This window comes from Carica papaya, chromosome 8 (assembly GCF_054855325.1).
Source record: "Carica papaya isolate Zhongbai chromosome 8, ASM5485532v1, whole genome shotgun sequence".
Classification (NCBI taxonomy): domain Eukaryota; kingdom Viridiplantae; phylum Streptophyta; class Magnoliopsida; order Brassicales; family Caricaceae; genus Carica; species Carica papaya.
The window spans coordinates 15,835,193-15,849,816 of NC_142316.1; the positions used below are offsets into that span (position 1 = coordinate 15,835,193).

The window sequence follows — 14,624 nt, forward strand, 5'->3', positions numbered from 1 at the left end:
TCAAGACACAGTGGCATTTTAATTGATATTAGAACGAGAAACAGAGGTGAAGTGTGAACGCACCAGGAAACAAATGACGGGAGGGGGAAGAAAGGAGAAAGAGTGTATGTATTTGCAGCACATAGTGAATTTGGTGCAATAATACCAGCACTAATGCACCCGATCACATCAAAACTCCGCAGTTAAGTGTGCTTGGGCGAGAGTGGTACTCAGATGGGTGACTTCCTGGGAAGTCCTCATGTTGCACCCATTTTTTTTCGGATGGGTCGTTTGACGTTTCGCGCGAATGTAATTATGATCCGCTGGTTCATTCGCAAAGGTGAGTCACGGTGCTGGGGCATTTTACTTGATATTAGAACGAGAAGGAGAGATGCAGAGTGCACGCACAAGGAAACAAATGACGGTAGGGGGACGGAAGGAGAAAGAGTGTATGTATTTGCAGCGCTGAATGAAACATGAGCGATCGTACCAGAACTAATGCAACGGATTCTATTAGAACGGGAGGTGCAGTGCGCACGCACAAGGAAACAAATGACGGGAGGGGGAAGAAATGAGAAGGAGAGTATGTATTTGCAGCGCAAAATTAAACAGGTGCGATCATACCAGCACTAATGCACCGGATCACATCAGAACTCCGCAGTTAAGTGTGCTTGGGCGAGAGTAGTACTCAGATGGGTGATCTACTAGGAAGTCCTCGTGTAGCACTCATTTTTTTTCGGATGGGTCGTTGACGTTACGCGCGAATGGAATTGTAAACCGCTGGTTCATTCACAAAGGTGTGTCACGGTGCCAGTGCATTTTACTTGATATTAGAACGAAAACGAGAGATGCAGAGTACACGCACAAGGAAACAAATGACGGGAGGGGGGATGGAAGGAGAAAGAGTGTATGTATTTGCAGCGCAGAATGAAATATGAGGGATCATACCGGCATTAATGCAACGGATTCTATCAGAACTCCGCAGTTAAGCGTGCTTGGGCGAGAGTAGTACTAGGATGGGTGACCTCCTGCGAAGTCCTTATATTTCATCCATTTTCTTGGGAAGTCCACGTGTTGCACCCATTTTTTTGCAGATGATTCTTTCGACGTTACGCGCGACTTGAATTATGGTCCGCAGGTTTATTCGCAAATGTGAGTCACGGCCCCGTGACATTTTACTTCATATTAGAACGAGAACGGGAGATGCAGTGCGGACGCATAAGGAAACAAATGACGAGAGTGGGAAGAGAGGAGAAGGAGTGTATGTATTTGCAGCACAAAATTAAACAGGTGCGATCATACCAGCACTTATGCACCGGATCCCATAAGGACTCCGCATTTAAGTGTGCTTGGGCGAGAGTAGTACTCGGATGGGTGACCTCCTGGGAAGTCCTCGTGTCGCACAAATTTTTTTTTCAGACAGGTCATTCGTCGTTACGCGCGACTGGAACTATGGTCCGCTGGTTTATACGCAAATGTGAGTCAAGAAGCTGGGGCATTTTAATTGATATTAGAACGAGAAGGAGAGGTGCAGTGTGAACGCACAAGGAATCAAATGATGGGAGGGGGGAGGGAAGGAGAAGGAGTGTATGTATTTTCAGCACAAAATGAAACAGGTGCGATCATACAAGCACAAATGCACCGGATCCCATCAGAACTTCGCAGTTAAGTGTGCTTTGACGAAAGTAGTACAATGATGGGTTACCTCCTGGGAAGCTCTCGTTTTGCACCCATTTTTTTTTCAGATGTGCCGTTCGACGTTACGCGCGACTTGAACTTTGGTCCACTGGTTTCTACGCAAATGTGAGTCAAAAAGCAGGGGGATTTTTATTGATATTAGAACAAGAAGGAGCGGTGCAGTGCGCACGCACAAGGAAACAAATGACGGAAGGGGGAAGAAAGGAGAAGGAGTGTATATATTTGCAGGGCAAAATTAAATAGGTGCGATCATGCAAGCAACTTATGCACCGGATCCCATCAGGACTCCGCAGTTAAGTGTGCTTGGGCGAGAGTAGTACTCAGATGGGTGACATCCTGGGAAGTCCTCGTGTTGCACCCATTTTTTTCGGATGGGTCGTTCGACGTTACGCGCGAATAGAATTATGAACCGCTGGTTCATTCGTAAAGGTGAGTCACGGTGCGGGGGCATTTTACTTGATATTAGAACGAGAAGGAGAAATGGAGAGTGCACGCAGAAGGAAACAAATTACGGGAGGGGGGATGGAAGGAGAAAGAGTGTATGCATTTGCAGTGCGGAATGAAACATGAGCGATCATACCAGCACTAATGCAATGGATTCTATCAGAAATCCTCAAGTTAAGGGTGCTTGGGCGAGAGTAGTACTAGGATGGGTGACCTCCTGCGAAGTCCTTATATTTCACCCATTTTCTTGGGAAGTCCTCGTGTTGCACCCATTTTTTTGCAGATGATTCTTTCAACGTTATGCGCGACTTGAATTATGGTCCGCAGGTTTACTTGCAAATGTGAGTCACGGCGCTGTGGCATTTTACTTGATATTTGAACGAGAATGAGAGGTACAGTGCGCACGCATAAGGAAACAAATGACGGGAGGGGGAAGAAAGGAGGAGTGAATGTATTTGCAGCGCGAAATTTAGCAGGTGCGATCATACCAGCACTAATGCATCGGATCCCATCAGAACTCCGCAATTAAGTGTGCTTGGACGAGAGTAGTTCTCGGATGTGTGACCTCCTGGGAAGTACTCGTGTTGTACCCATTTTTTTTCGGATGGGTTGTTCGACGTTACGCGCGAATGGAATTATGAACCACTGTTTCATTCGCAAAGGTGAGTCACGGTGCTGGGGCATTTTACTTGATATTATAACGAGAAGGAGAGATGCAGAGTACACGCACAAGGAAACAAATGACGGGAGGGGGGATGGAAGGAGAAAGAGTGTATGCATTTGCAGCGCAGAATGAAACATGAGTGATCATACCAGCACTAATGCAACAGATTCTATCAGAACTCCTCAAGTTAAAGGTGCTTGGGCGAGAGTAGTACTAGGATGGGTGACCTCCTGCGAAGTCCTTATATTTCACCCATTTTCTTGGGAAGTCCTCGTGTTGCACCCATTTTTTTGCAGATGATTTTTTCAACGTTATGCGCGACTTGAATTATGGTCCGTAGGTTTACTTGCAAATGTGAGTCACGGCGCCGTGGCATTTTACTTGATATTTGAACGAGAATGGGAGGTGCAGTGCGCACGCACAAGGAAACAAATGACGGGAGGGGGAAGAAAGGAGGAGTGAATGTATTTGCAGCGCGAAATTAAGCAGGTGCGATCATACCAGCACTAATGCACCGGATCCCATCAGAACTCCGCAATTAAGTGTGCTTGGACGAGAGTAGTACTTGGATGTGTGACCTCCTGGGAAGTACTCGTGTTGTACCCATTTTTTTTCGGATGGGTTGTTCGACGTTACACGCGAATGGAATTATGAACCACTGTTTCATTCACAAAGGTGAGTCACGGTGCTGGGGCATTTTACTTGATATTAGAACGAGAATGAGAGATGCAGAGTGCACGCACAAGGAAACAAATGACGGGAGGGGGGATGGAAGGAGAAAGAGTGTATGCATTTGCAGCGCAGAATGAAACATGAGTGATCATACCAGCACTAATGCAACAGATTCTATCAGAACTCCTCAAGTTAAGGGTGCTTGGGCGAGAGTAGTACTAGGATGGGTGACCTCCTGCGAAGTCCTTATATTTCACCCATTTTCTTGGGAAGTCCTCATGTTGCATCCATTTTTTTGCAGATGATTCTTTCAACTTTATGCGCGACTTGAATTATGGTCTGCAGGTTTATTTGCAAATGTGAGTCACGATGCCGTGGCATTTTACTTGATATTAGAACGAGAACGAGAGGTGCAGTGCGCACGCACAAGGAAACAAATGACGGGAGGGGGAAGAAATGAGAAGGAGTGGATGTATTTGCAGCGCGAAATTAAAAAGGTGCGATCATACCAGCACTATTGCACCGGATCCCATCAGAACTCTGCAGTTAAGTGTGCTTCGGCGAGAGTGGTACTCGGATGGGTGACCTCCTAGGGAGTCCTCGTGTTGCACCAATTTTCTTTTCGGAGGGGTCGTTAGACATTACGCGCGAATGGAATTATGAACCGCTGGTTCATTCACAAAGGTGAGTCACGGTGCTGGGTAATTTTACTTGATATTAGAACGAGAAGAAGAGATGTAGAGTGCACGCCCTGCGGAAAAGGGACTGGCCAGGCTGAGGATAGACTAGGGGGCCCTATGGTGGTTCTTGCCGATATGGTGGGGGCACTGGATTATACTGTGGCGGTGCCGGGCAATACTGTGGCTGTGGCACTGGATTATACTGTGGCGGTAGCACCGGGTGGTACTGTGGAGGAGCAGGCTAGTACCGGGGTTGCTCAGGATCCTCTCGCTGTAGTGGTGGCTCAATTTGTGGCAGCGGGGGAGGTTCAGGTAGTTCCCTTCTCTCCTCTCGGCCCTACTGAGCAGTAATGAGTCTCTCCAGCATCTCAAATATCTTGTCAACGTCTTCCCGAAGCAAACCATCCTGGGTTATTCGATTTAGTGGGGGTCTTCCTCTTCTCATCTCTCCGTACCTGCATTTCACAAGGAAGGGTTGAGTAATGATTCATTGGTTTGGTGTTTCTCTAAGTATCATTGTGTAAGGGACGAGTTCGAGGAACGAGGCTCTGATACCAACTGTAACAACTCCAGAAATCCAAAAGAAAATGCATATAAAAATCTAAGTGCGGAAGCGAAATAAATAATTTAGGCTAGTATCCCTTACATAATAACTTAAAAGTACTAAACAATATCAAAGAGTAAGTCCTCTAAAGGAAATACTAGAAATGAAAGAAGTATAAAGAAAACTATAAGACATCTAGTATCTACTCGCCGTCTTCTTGTGTATCGGGCTCGGGAACCAGGTCTTCCTGATCTGAAATGGTTAAGTAAGGAATATGCTACACTAACCCAGTAAGGAAATCACACTATTCGCCGTCACAGAAGCAAAGGTTGGTAGAAAATTAAAATAACCAATAGAGCAGTAGATTTAAACAAATTCATTTATCAATAATCAAACCATTTACCGTCCACTTACCGCAGTGAGATTTATAAAAACAACCTATGGAAACAATAATATTATATATATCATGAATTCATATATAATCTGTAACATAGCACATATCATACTTTTATATTCAAATCATCAAATAACAATTTTCCCTTCTTATCAGCCTACTAGTATCCATAGGGATCCATAGGGGTCCCCGCTACACGTGAACCATTTTCTTTAAAAAACTTAATTCCAGGGCCGTTCCCATACCCCGTTCGGTATGGACGCCAAAATAATAAACCTCAATACCCCGTCCAGTATGAGGGTGAAGCGGGTCGTCCCCATACCCCGTTCGGTATGGGCGCCAAATGACTAAATCTTCATTCCCCGTCCAGTATGAGACAACGTTCACGGTAGAGTTCCCTATGAACCCGATCCGTCCACCATCTCCCAGGATATCTAGTGAGGCTGTCATCTTATCCATTTATCAAATCCCATCCCATTCCTATTTATCCTTAGTCTCCATTACCAACTCAAACATGAATGCATACACAAGTAACGTGCATCCAACAAAGCAAGCATATATTAGATTTCCAAAATTAAACAGTAGTGATATATGCATTCAAAATGATAGAATAAATAAACCAGATACCATAATGCATTTAAACTGTAAAATAAATCAAACAGGAATTAACAGAGAAATATGTGAGGTTCGGGCTCCATTAGCAACCGTAATTAATTATGCATATCTATTTAATTTGTACAAATACAGTATTATCATTTATTCAGACTTCAATTCCATGATAGGAAATAGGGTGAGGGGTCCTTACCAGATTTGACACCGAACCCTAGATTTTCACTGCGCTTACGGGCAGTCCCTGGGTTCCCTGAATCTTTTCTCGGGAACTGAAACGTGCTTACAGTACCTACACGTCCCAAATAACCCAAAAATCATACCCAGGGCCAATTCGGCCAATTTCAGAATTCCAGCATGGTGGCTCCGCCGTGCTCTGGGGCCGCCGTCGTCGCTCGCGGCAGCGATCCGCCTCGGGTTGGCTATTTTCGGCCAAATTCAGCTAAACTTGTATCGGTTCCTGTGAGAAAACACCCTTAAGGCCCTCGATGAGATTATTTATAATCATCCGCTTTTGATATGAGTCGTTCGTCACATTTAATATGAACCGTCCGATCGCGATTAAATAGAAAATGAATCTGGACCGTTCATCGTGATTCAATCTGGACCGTCCGTGCACGATTCAATTTGGGTCGTCCATGCGCGATGCAATCTGGGCCGTCCGTGTGCGTTTTTGATCTGGGTCGTCCGTGTGTGCAGGAACGAATCTCATCCGTTTGATCGCGCGCACGCGGATCGCCCACGTGGCTTCCTTCCGCGTGGCCTCCCGCGTCAGCGTCTCTGCCACACGGCGCGTCTTGGTTGGCCGGGGCTGCTGACCGGGCAGCTGACGTGGCACAATTTTTTTAAATTACGTTTTGACCCTCCGGTTTTCAATTTTTCTTTCAAAAATATCCCCAGAACCAAAATTTTCACCCCTTTTTCCCAAAATTATTTTCAATTAAATCCCTAATAATGTTTACCCCTTATTATTATTGTTATTTCCATTAAAATAAATTAAACTAAATTAAATTCAATATATTATTACATAATTAATTATTATATTCATATAATAATTACAAAATAAAATAAAATAAAATAAAAAGAAAGGGTTGGGGTGTTACAGATGTATCCCTAAAAATCACATACACTAGCAAACTAACTTTAAAATATTCTAAAAACATTGCGAATTTTTTAATATTTTGATTCTTCTTACAATAGTGTGATTTTTAATTGAATTTTGAAATCATCTTTTTTGATACTTTTAATGTTTAAAAAGATATTTTAACTTGAAAATTTATGTGATTTAGACTGAGATATGAAGTAAATACATGACCAATCACAACTAAAGTTGAAGTGTTATTTGTGTCTATTCGGAGTAATATTCTGGTGATGACCTCACATGTCATAAAAATGATTAATGATTTAAATCAATAGATTTAGTTTTTCTTTTGAGACTCTTTCTACATATAAAGCTCATTCACAAGGAAATAAATGACGGGAGGGGAATGGAAGGAGAAAGCGTGTATGTATTTGCAGCGCAGAATGAAACATGAGCGATCATACCATCACTAATGCAACGGATTCTATCAGAACTCCGCAGGTAAGGGTGCTTCGGCGAGAGTAGTACTAGGATGGGATATCTCCTGCGAAGTCCTTGTATTTCACCCATTTTCTTGGGAAGTTCTCGTGTTGCACCCATTTATTTGCAGATGCTTCTTTCGACATTACGCACAACTTGAATTATTGTCTGCAGGTTTATTCGCAAATGTGAGTCACGGCACCGTGGCATTTTACTTTATATTAGAACGAGAATGAGAGGTGCAGTGCGCACGCACAAGGAAACAAATGACAGGAGGAAGAAGAAAGGAGAAGGAGTGTATGTATTTGCAGCACGAAATTAAACAGTTGTGATCATACCAGCACTAATACACCGGATCCCATCAGAACTCTGCAGTTAAATGTGCTTTGGCGAGAGTAATACTCGGATGGGTGACCTCCTGGGAAGTCTTCGGGTCGCACCTTTTTTTTTCAGGCGAGTCGTTTGATGTTACGTGCGACTGGAACTATGGTCCGCTAGTTTATACGCAAATGTGAGTCAAGAAGCAGGGGTATTTTAATCGATATTAGAACGAGAATGAGAGGTGCAGTGTGAACGCACAAGGAAACAAATGATGGGAGGGGAAAGGAAAGGAGAAGGAGTGTATGTATTTTTAGCACGAAATGAAACAGGTGCGATCACACCCGCACAAATGCACAGGATCCCATCAGAACTCCGCAGTTAATTGTGCTTTGGTGAAAGTAGTACAAGGATGGGTTATCTCTTGGGAAGTTATTCGTGTTGCACCCATTTTTTTTTTCAGACGGGTCGTTCGACGTTACGCGCGACTAGAACTGCAGTCCGCTGGTCTATACGCAAATGTGAGTCAAGAAGCAGGGGCATTTTAATCGATATTAGAACGAGAATGAGAGGTATAGTGTGAACGCACAAGGAAACAAATGATAGGAGGGGGAAGAAAGGAGAAGGAGTGTATATATTTGCAGCGCGAAATGAAACAGGTGCGATCATACCAGCACTAATGCACCGGATCTCATCATAACTCCGCAGTTAAGTATGCTTGGGCGAGAGTAGTACTCGGATGGGTGACCTCCTGGGAAGTCCTCGTGTTGCATCCATTTTTTTTCGGATGGGTCGTTCGACGTTACCCGCGAATGGAATTATGAACCGCTGGTTCATTTGTAAAGGTGAGTCACGGTGCCGGGGCATTTATTTGATATTAGAACGAGAAGAAGAGATCCAAAGTGCACGCACAAGGAAACAAATGAGGGGAGGGGGGATGGGAGGAGAAAGAGTGTATGTATTTGCAGCACAGAGTGAAACATGAGCGATCATACCAGAACTAATGCAACGAATTCTATCAGAACTCCGCAGTTAAGGGTGCTTGGGCGAGAGTAGTACTAGGATGGGTGACTTCCTGCGAAGTCCTTATATTTCACCCATTTTCTTTGGAAGTCCTCGTGTTGCACCCATTTTTTTGCAGATGATTCTTTCGACGTTACGCGCGACTTGAATTATGGTCCACAGGTTTATTCACAAATGTCAGTCACGGTGCCGTGGCATTTTACTTAATATTTGAACGAGAACAGGAGGTGCAGTGCGCACGCACAAGGAAAAAAGTGACGGGAGGGTGAAGAAAGGAGAAGGAGTGTATGTATTTGCTGCGCAAAATTAAACAGGTGCGCTCATACCAGCACTAATGCACCGAATCCCATCAGAACTCCGCAGTTAAGGGTGCTTGGGCGAGAGTAGTACTAGGATGGGTAACCTCCTGCGAAGTCCTTATATTTCACCCATTTTCTTGGGAAGTCCTCGTGTTGCACCCATTTTTTTCATATGATTCTTTCGACGTTACGCGCGACTTGAATTATGGTCCGCAGGTTTATTCGCAAATGTGAGTTACGGCGCCGTGGCATTTTACTTGACATTAGAACGAGAACGGGAGGTGCAGTGTGCACGCACAAGGAAACAAATCACGAGAGGGGGAAGAAAGGAGAAGGAGTGTATGTATTTGCAGCGCGAAATTAAACAGGTGCGATCATATTAGCATTAAAGCACCGTATCCCATCAGAACTCCGCAATTAAGTGTGCTTTGGCGAGAGTAGTACTAGAATGGGTGACCTCTTGGAAAGTCCTCGTGTTGCACCCATTTTTTTTCGGATTGATCGTTCGATGTTACGCACGAATGGAATTATGAACCGCTGGTTCATTCGCAAAGATGAGTCACTAATGCAACAGATTCTATAAGAACTCTGCAAGTTAACGGTGCTTGGGCGAGAGTAGTACTAGGATGGGTGACCTCCTGCGAAGTCCTTATATTTCTCCCATTTTCTTGGGAAGTCCTCGTATTGCACCCATTTTTTTGCAATTGATTCTTTCGACGTTACGCGCGACTTTAATTATGGTCCGCAGGTTTATTCGCAAATGTGAGTCACAGCACCATGGTATTTTACTTGATATTAGAACGAGAACGGGAGGTGCAGCTCGCACGCACAAGGAAACAAATGATGGGAGGGGGAAGAAAGGAGAATGAGTGTATGTATTTGCAGTGCAAAATTAAACTGGTGCGATCATACCAGCACTAATGCACCGGATCCCATCAGAACTCCGCAGTTAAGTGTGCTTGGGCAAGAGTAGTACTCGGATGGATGACCTCCTAGGAAGTCCTCGTGTCGCACAAATTTTTTTTTAAACAGGTCGTTCGACGTTACGCGCGACTGGAACTACGGTCTGCTTGTTTATACGCAAATGTGAGTCAAGAAGCTGGGGCATTTTAATTGATATTAGAACAAGAAGGAGAGGTGCAGTGTGAACGCACAAGGAAACAAATAATGGGAGGGGGGAGGGAAGGAGAAGGAGTGTATGTATTTGCAGCGCGAAAAGAAACAGGTGCGATCATCCCAGCACAAATGCACCGGATCCCATCAGAACTCCGCAGTTAAGTGTGCTTTGGTGAATGTAGTACAATGATGGGTTACCTCCTGGGAAGTTCTCGTGTTGCACCCTTTTTTTTCAAATGGGTCGTTCGACATTACGCACGACTGGAACTACGATCTGGTTGTTTATACGTAAATGTGTGTTAAGACGCAGGGGCATTTTAATTGATATTAAAACGATATGGAGAGGTGAAGTGTGAACGCACCAGGAAAAAAATGACGGGAGGGGGAAGAAAGGAGAAAGAGTGTATCTATTTGCAGCGCGAAATGAAACAGGTGCGATCATACCAGCACTAATGCACCGGATCCCATCAGAACTCTACAGTTAAGTGTGCTTGGGCGAGAGTACTACTTGGATGTGTGACCTCCTGGGAAGTCCTTGTGTTGCACCCACTTTTTTTCGGATGGGTCGTTCGACGTTACGCTCGAATGGAATTATGAAGCGCTGTTCATTCGTAAAGGTGAGTCACGGTGCCGGGGCATTTTACTAGATATTAGAATGAGAATGAGAGATGCAGAGTGCTCGCACAAGGAAACAAATGACAGGAGGGGGGATGGAATGATTTGCAGCGCAGAATTACACACGAGCGATCATACCAGCACTAATGCAACAGATTCTATCAGAACTCTGCAGTTATGGGTGCTTGGGCGAGATACTAGGATGGGTGACCTCCTGCAAAGTCCTTATATTTCACCCATTTTCTTGGGAAGTTCTCGTGTTGCACCCATTTTTTTTTCAGATGGGTCGTTCGACGTTACGCGCGACTAGAACTATGATCCGCTGGTTTATACGCAAATGTGAGTTAAGACGCAGGGGCATTTTAATTGATATTAGAACGAGAAGGAGAGGTGAAGTGTGAACGCACCAGGAAACAAATGACGTGAGGGGGAAGAAAGGAGAAGGAGTATATGTATTTGCACCGGAAAGTTAAATAGGTGCGATCATACTAGCACTAATGCACCGGATCCCATCAGAACTCCGCAGTTAAGTGTGCTTGGACGAGAGTAGTACTCGGATGGGTGACCTCCTAGGAAGTCCTCGTGTTGCACCCATTTTTTTTCAGACGGGTCGTTCGACGTTACACTCGACTGGAACTATGGTCCGTTGGTTTATACGCAAATGTGAGTCAAGAAACATGACATTTTAATCGATATTAGAACGAGAAGGGGAGGTGTAGTGTGAACGCACAAGGAAACAAATTATGGGAGGGAGGAGGGAAGGAGGAGTGTATGTATTTTCAGCACAAAATGAAACTGGTGCCATCTTACCAGCATAAATGCACCGCATTGCATCAGAACTCCGCAGTTAAGTGTGCTTTGGCGAAAGTAGTACAAGGATGGATTACCTCATGGGAAGTTCTCATGTTGCACCCATTTTTTTTTTCAGATGGGTCGTTCGACGTTATGCGCGACTGGAACTATGGTCCGCTGGTTTATACGCAAATGTGAGTCAAGACGCAGGGGCATTTTAATCGATATTAGAACGAGAAGGAGAGGTGAAGTGTGAACGCACTAGGAAAAAAATGACTGGAGGGGGAAGAAAGGAGAAGGAGTGTATGTATTTGCAGCGTGAAATGAAACAGGTGCGATAATACCAGCACAAATGCACCGGATCCCATCAGAACTCCATACTCAAGTGTGCTTTGGCGAAAGTAGTACAAGGATGGGTTACCTCCTGGGAAGTTCTCGTGTTGTACCTATTTTTTTTCGGATGGGTCGTTCGACGTTATGCGCGAATGGAATTATGAACCGCTGGTTCATTCGCAAAGGTGAGTCACGGTGCCGGGGCATTTTACTTGATATTAGAACGAGAAGGAGAGATGCAGAGTGCACGCAAAAGGAAACAAATGACGGGATGGGGGATAGAAGGAGAAAGAGTGTATATATTTGCAGCGCATAATGAAACATGAGCGATCATACCAGCACTAATGCAACGGATTCTATCAGAACTCTGCAAGTTAAGGGTGCTTGGGTGAGAGTAGTACTAGGTTGGGTGAGCTCCTGCGAAGTCCTTATATTTCACCCATTTTCTTGGGAAGTCCTAGTGTTGCACCCCTTTTTCTGCAGATAATTACTTCGACATTACGCGCGACTTGAATTATGGTCCGCAGGTTTATTCGCAAATGTGAGTCACGGCACCGTGGTATTTTACTTGATATTAGAACGAGAAGGGGAGGCACAGTGCGCACGCACAAGGAAACAAATGGCGGGAGGGGGAAGAAAGGAGAAGGAGTTTATGTTTTTGCAGCGCAAAATTAAACAGGTGCGATCATACCAGTATTAATGCACTGGATCCCATTAGAACTCTGCAGTTATGTGTGCTTGGGCGAGAGTAGTACTCGGGTGGGTGACCTCCTGGGAAGTCCTCGTGTTGCACATTTTTTTTCAGACAGATCATTCGACGTTACGCGCGACTGGAACTATGATCTGCTGGTTTATACAAAAATGTGAAGCAAGAAGCAGGTGCACTTTAATCGATATTAGAACGAGAATGAGAGGTGTAGTGTGAACGCACAAGGAAACAAATTATGGGAGGGAGGAGGAAAGGAGAAGGAGTGTATGTATTTTCAGCACAAAATGAAACTGGTGCCATCATACCAGCACAAATGCACCGCATCCCAACAAAACTTCGCAGTTAAGTGTGCTTTGGCGAAAGTAGTACAAGGATGGGTTACCTCCTGGGAAGTTCTCGTGTTGCACCCATTTTTTTTTCAGATGAGTCGTTCGACGTTATGCGCGACTGGAACTATGGTCCGCTGGTTTATACGCAAATGTGAGTCAAGACGCAGGGGCATTTTAATCGATATTAGAACGAGAAAGAGAGGTGAAGTGTGAACGCACCAGAAAAAAAATGACGGGAGGGGGAAAAAAGGAGAATCAGTGTATGTATTTGCAGTGCGAAATGAAACAGGTGCGATAATACCAGCACAAATGCACCGGATCCCATCAGAATTCCGTACTCAAGTGTGCTTTGGCGAAAGTAGTACAAGGATGGGTTACCTCTTGGGAAGTTCTCGTGTCGCACTGATTTTTTTTCTGATGGGTCGTTTGATGTCACTGCGAATGGAATTATGAACCGCTGGTTCATTCACAAAGGTGAGTCACGGTGCCGGGGCATTTTACTTGATATTAGAACGAGAAGGAGAGATGCAGAGTGCACGCATAAGGAAACAAATGACGGGAGGGGGGATAGAAGGAGAAAGAGTGTATATATTTGCAGTGCATAATGAAACATGAGTGATCATACCAGCACTAATGCAACAGATTCTATCAGAACTCTGCAAGTTAAGAGTGCTTGGGGAGAGTAGTACTAGGTTGGGTGAGCTCCTGCGAAGTCCTTATATTTCACCCATTTTCTTGGGAAGTCCTAGTGTTGCACCCATTTTTTTGCAGATGATTATTTCGACGTTACGCGCGACACTAATTATGGTCCGCAGGTTTATTTGCAAATGTGAGTCACGGCACCGTGGCATTTTACTTGATATTAGAACGAGAACGGGAGGTACAGTGCGCACGCACAAGGAAACAAATGACGGGAGGGGGAAGAAAGGAAAAGGAGTTAATGTTTTTGTAGCGCAAAATTAAACAGGTGCGATCATACCAGCACTAATGCATTGGATCCCATTAAAACTCTGCAGTTAAGTGTGCTTGGGCGAGAGTAGTACTCAGATGGGTGAGCTCCTGGGAAGTCCTCATGTTGCACATTTTTTTTCAGACGGGTCGTTCGACGTTACGCGCGACTGGAACTATAGTCCGCTGGTTTATACGAAAATGTGAAGCAAGAAGCAGGTGCACTTTAATCGATATTAGAACAAGAATGAGAGGTGTAGTGTGAACGCACAAGGAAACAAATTATGGGAGGGAGGAGGGAAGGAGAAGGAGTGTATGTATTTTCAGCACAAAATGAAACTGGTGCCATCATACCAGCACAAATGCACCGGATCCCATCAGAACTCCGCAGTTAAGTGTGCTTTGGCGAAAGTAGTACTAGGATGGGTTACCTCCTGGGAAGTTCTCATGTTGCACCCATTTTTTTTTTCAGATAGGTCGTTTGACGTTATGCGCGATTGGAACTATGGTCTGCTGGTTTATACGCAAATGTGAGTCAAGACGCAGGGGCATTTTAATCGATATTAGAACGAGAAGGAGAGGTGAAGTATGAACGCACCAGGAAAAAAATGACGGGAGGGGGAAGAAAGGAGAAGGAGTGTATGTATTTGCAGCGCGAAATGAAACAGGTGCGATAATACCAGCACAAATGCACCGGATCCCATCAGAATTCCGTACTCAAGTGTGCTTTGGGGAAAGTAGTACAAGGATGGGTTACCTCCTGGGAAGTTCTCGTGTTGCACCCATTTTTTTTCGGATAGGTCGTTCGACGTTACGCGCGAATGGAATTATGAACCGCTGGTTCATTCGCAAAGGTGAGTCACACTGCCAGGGCATTATACTTGATATTAGAACGAG

At 44.7% G+C, this 14,624-nt stretch overlaps 24 pseudogenes; all 24 read left to right on the forward strand.

Moving 5' to 3' along the window:
- Window positions 1–131: 131 nt before the first annotated feature.
- LOC148242613 (5S ribosomal RNA) lies at window positions 132–250 on the forward strand (annotated as a pseudogene).
- Window positions 251–589: 339 nt separating this feature from the next.
- LOC148242614 (5S ribosomal RNA) lies at window positions 590–708 on the forward strand (annotated as a pseudogene).
- Window positions 709–913: 205 nt separating this feature from the next.
- Window positions 914–1,030, forward strand: LOC148242615 (5S ribosomal RNA; annotated as a pseudogene).
- Window positions 1,031–1,267: 237 nt separating this feature from the next.
- LOC148242616 (5S ribosomal RNA) lies at window positions 1,268–1,386 on the forward strand (annotated as a pseudogene).
- A 207-nt stretch (window positions 1,387–1,593) lies between these two features.
- LOC148242617 (5S ribosomal RNA) lies at window positions 1,594–1,712 on the forward strand (annotated as a pseudogene).
- Window positions 1,713–1,918: 206 nt separating this feature from the next.
- LOC148242618 (5S ribosomal RNA) lies at window positions 1,919–2,038 on the forward strand (annotated as a pseudogene).
- A 557-nt stretch (window positions 2,039–2,595) lies between these two features.
- On the forward strand, window positions 2,596–2,714 carry LOC148242619 (5S ribosomal RNA; annotated as a pseudogene).
- A 558-nt stretch (window positions 2,715–3,272) lies between these two features.
- On the forward strand, window positions 3,273–3,391 carry LOC148242620 (5S ribosomal RNA; annotated as a pseudogene).
- Window positions 3,392–3,952: 561 nt separating this feature from the next.
- Window positions 3,953–4,071, forward strand: LOC148242621 (5S ribosomal RNA; annotated as a pseudogene).
- Window positions 4,072–7,569: 3,498 nt separating this feature from the next.
- On the forward strand, window positions 7,570–7,688 carry LOC148242622 (5S ribosomal RNA; annotated as a pseudogene).
- A 205-nt stretch (window positions 7,689–7,893) lies between these two features.
- Window positions 7,894–8,013, forward strand: LOC148242623 (5S ribosomal RNA; annotated as a pseudogene).
- A 207-nt stretch (window positions 8,014–8,220) lies between these two features.
- On the forward strand, window positions 8,221–8,339 carry LOC148242624 (5S ribosomal RNA; annotated as a pseudogene).
- A 559-nt stretch (window positions 8,340–8,898) lies between these two features.
- On the forward strand, window positions 8,899–9,017 carry LOC148242625 (5S ribosomal RNA; annotated as a pseudogene).
- Window positions 9,018–9,251: 234 nt separating this feature from the next.
- Window positions 9,252–9,370, forward strand: LOC148242626 (5S ribosomal RNA; annotated as a pseudogene).
- A 413-nt stretch (window positions 9,371–9,783) lies between these two features.
- On the forward strand, window positions 9,784–9,902 carry LOC148242627 (5S ribosomal RNA; annotated as a pseudogene).
- Window positions 9,903–10,108: 206 nt separating this feature from the next.
- Window positions 10,109–10,227, forward strand: LOC148242628 (5S ribosomal RNA; annotated as a pseudogene).
- A 204-nt stretch (window positions 10,228–10,431) lies between these two features.
- Window positions 10,432–10,550, forward strand: LOC148242629 (5S ribosomal RNA; annotated as a pseudogene).
- A 541-nt stretch (window positions 10,551–11,091) lies between these two features.
- LOC148242630 (5S ribosomal RNA) lies at window positions 11,092–11,210 on the forward strand (annotated as a pseudogene).
- A 528-nt stretch (window positions 11,211–11,738) lies between these two features.
- LOC148242631 (5S ribosomal RNA) lies at window positions 11,739–11,857 on the forward strand (annotated as a pseudogene).
- Window positions 11,858–12,418: 561 nt separating this feature from the next.
- LOC148242632 (5S ribosomal RNA) lies at window positions 12,419–12,537 on the forward strand (annotated as a pseudogene).
- Window positions 12,538–13,066: 529 nt separating this feature from the next.
- Window positions 13,067–13,185, forward strand: LOC148242633 (5S ribosomal RNA; annotated as a pseudogene).
- Window positions 13,186–13,744: 559 nt separating this feature from the next.
- LOC148242634 (5S ribosomal RNA) lies at window positions 13,745–13,863 on the forward strand (annotated as a pseudogene).
- A 204-nt stretch (window positions 13,864–14,067) lies between these two features.
- On the forward strand, window positions 14,068–14,186 carry LOC148242635 (5S ribosomal RNA; annotated as a pseudogene).
- A 207-nt stretch (window positions 14,187–14,393) lies between these two features.
- LOC148242636 (5S ribosomal RNA) lies at window positions 14,394–14,512 on the forward strand (annotated as a pseudogene).
- Window positions 14,513–14,624: the final 112 nt, after the last annotated feature.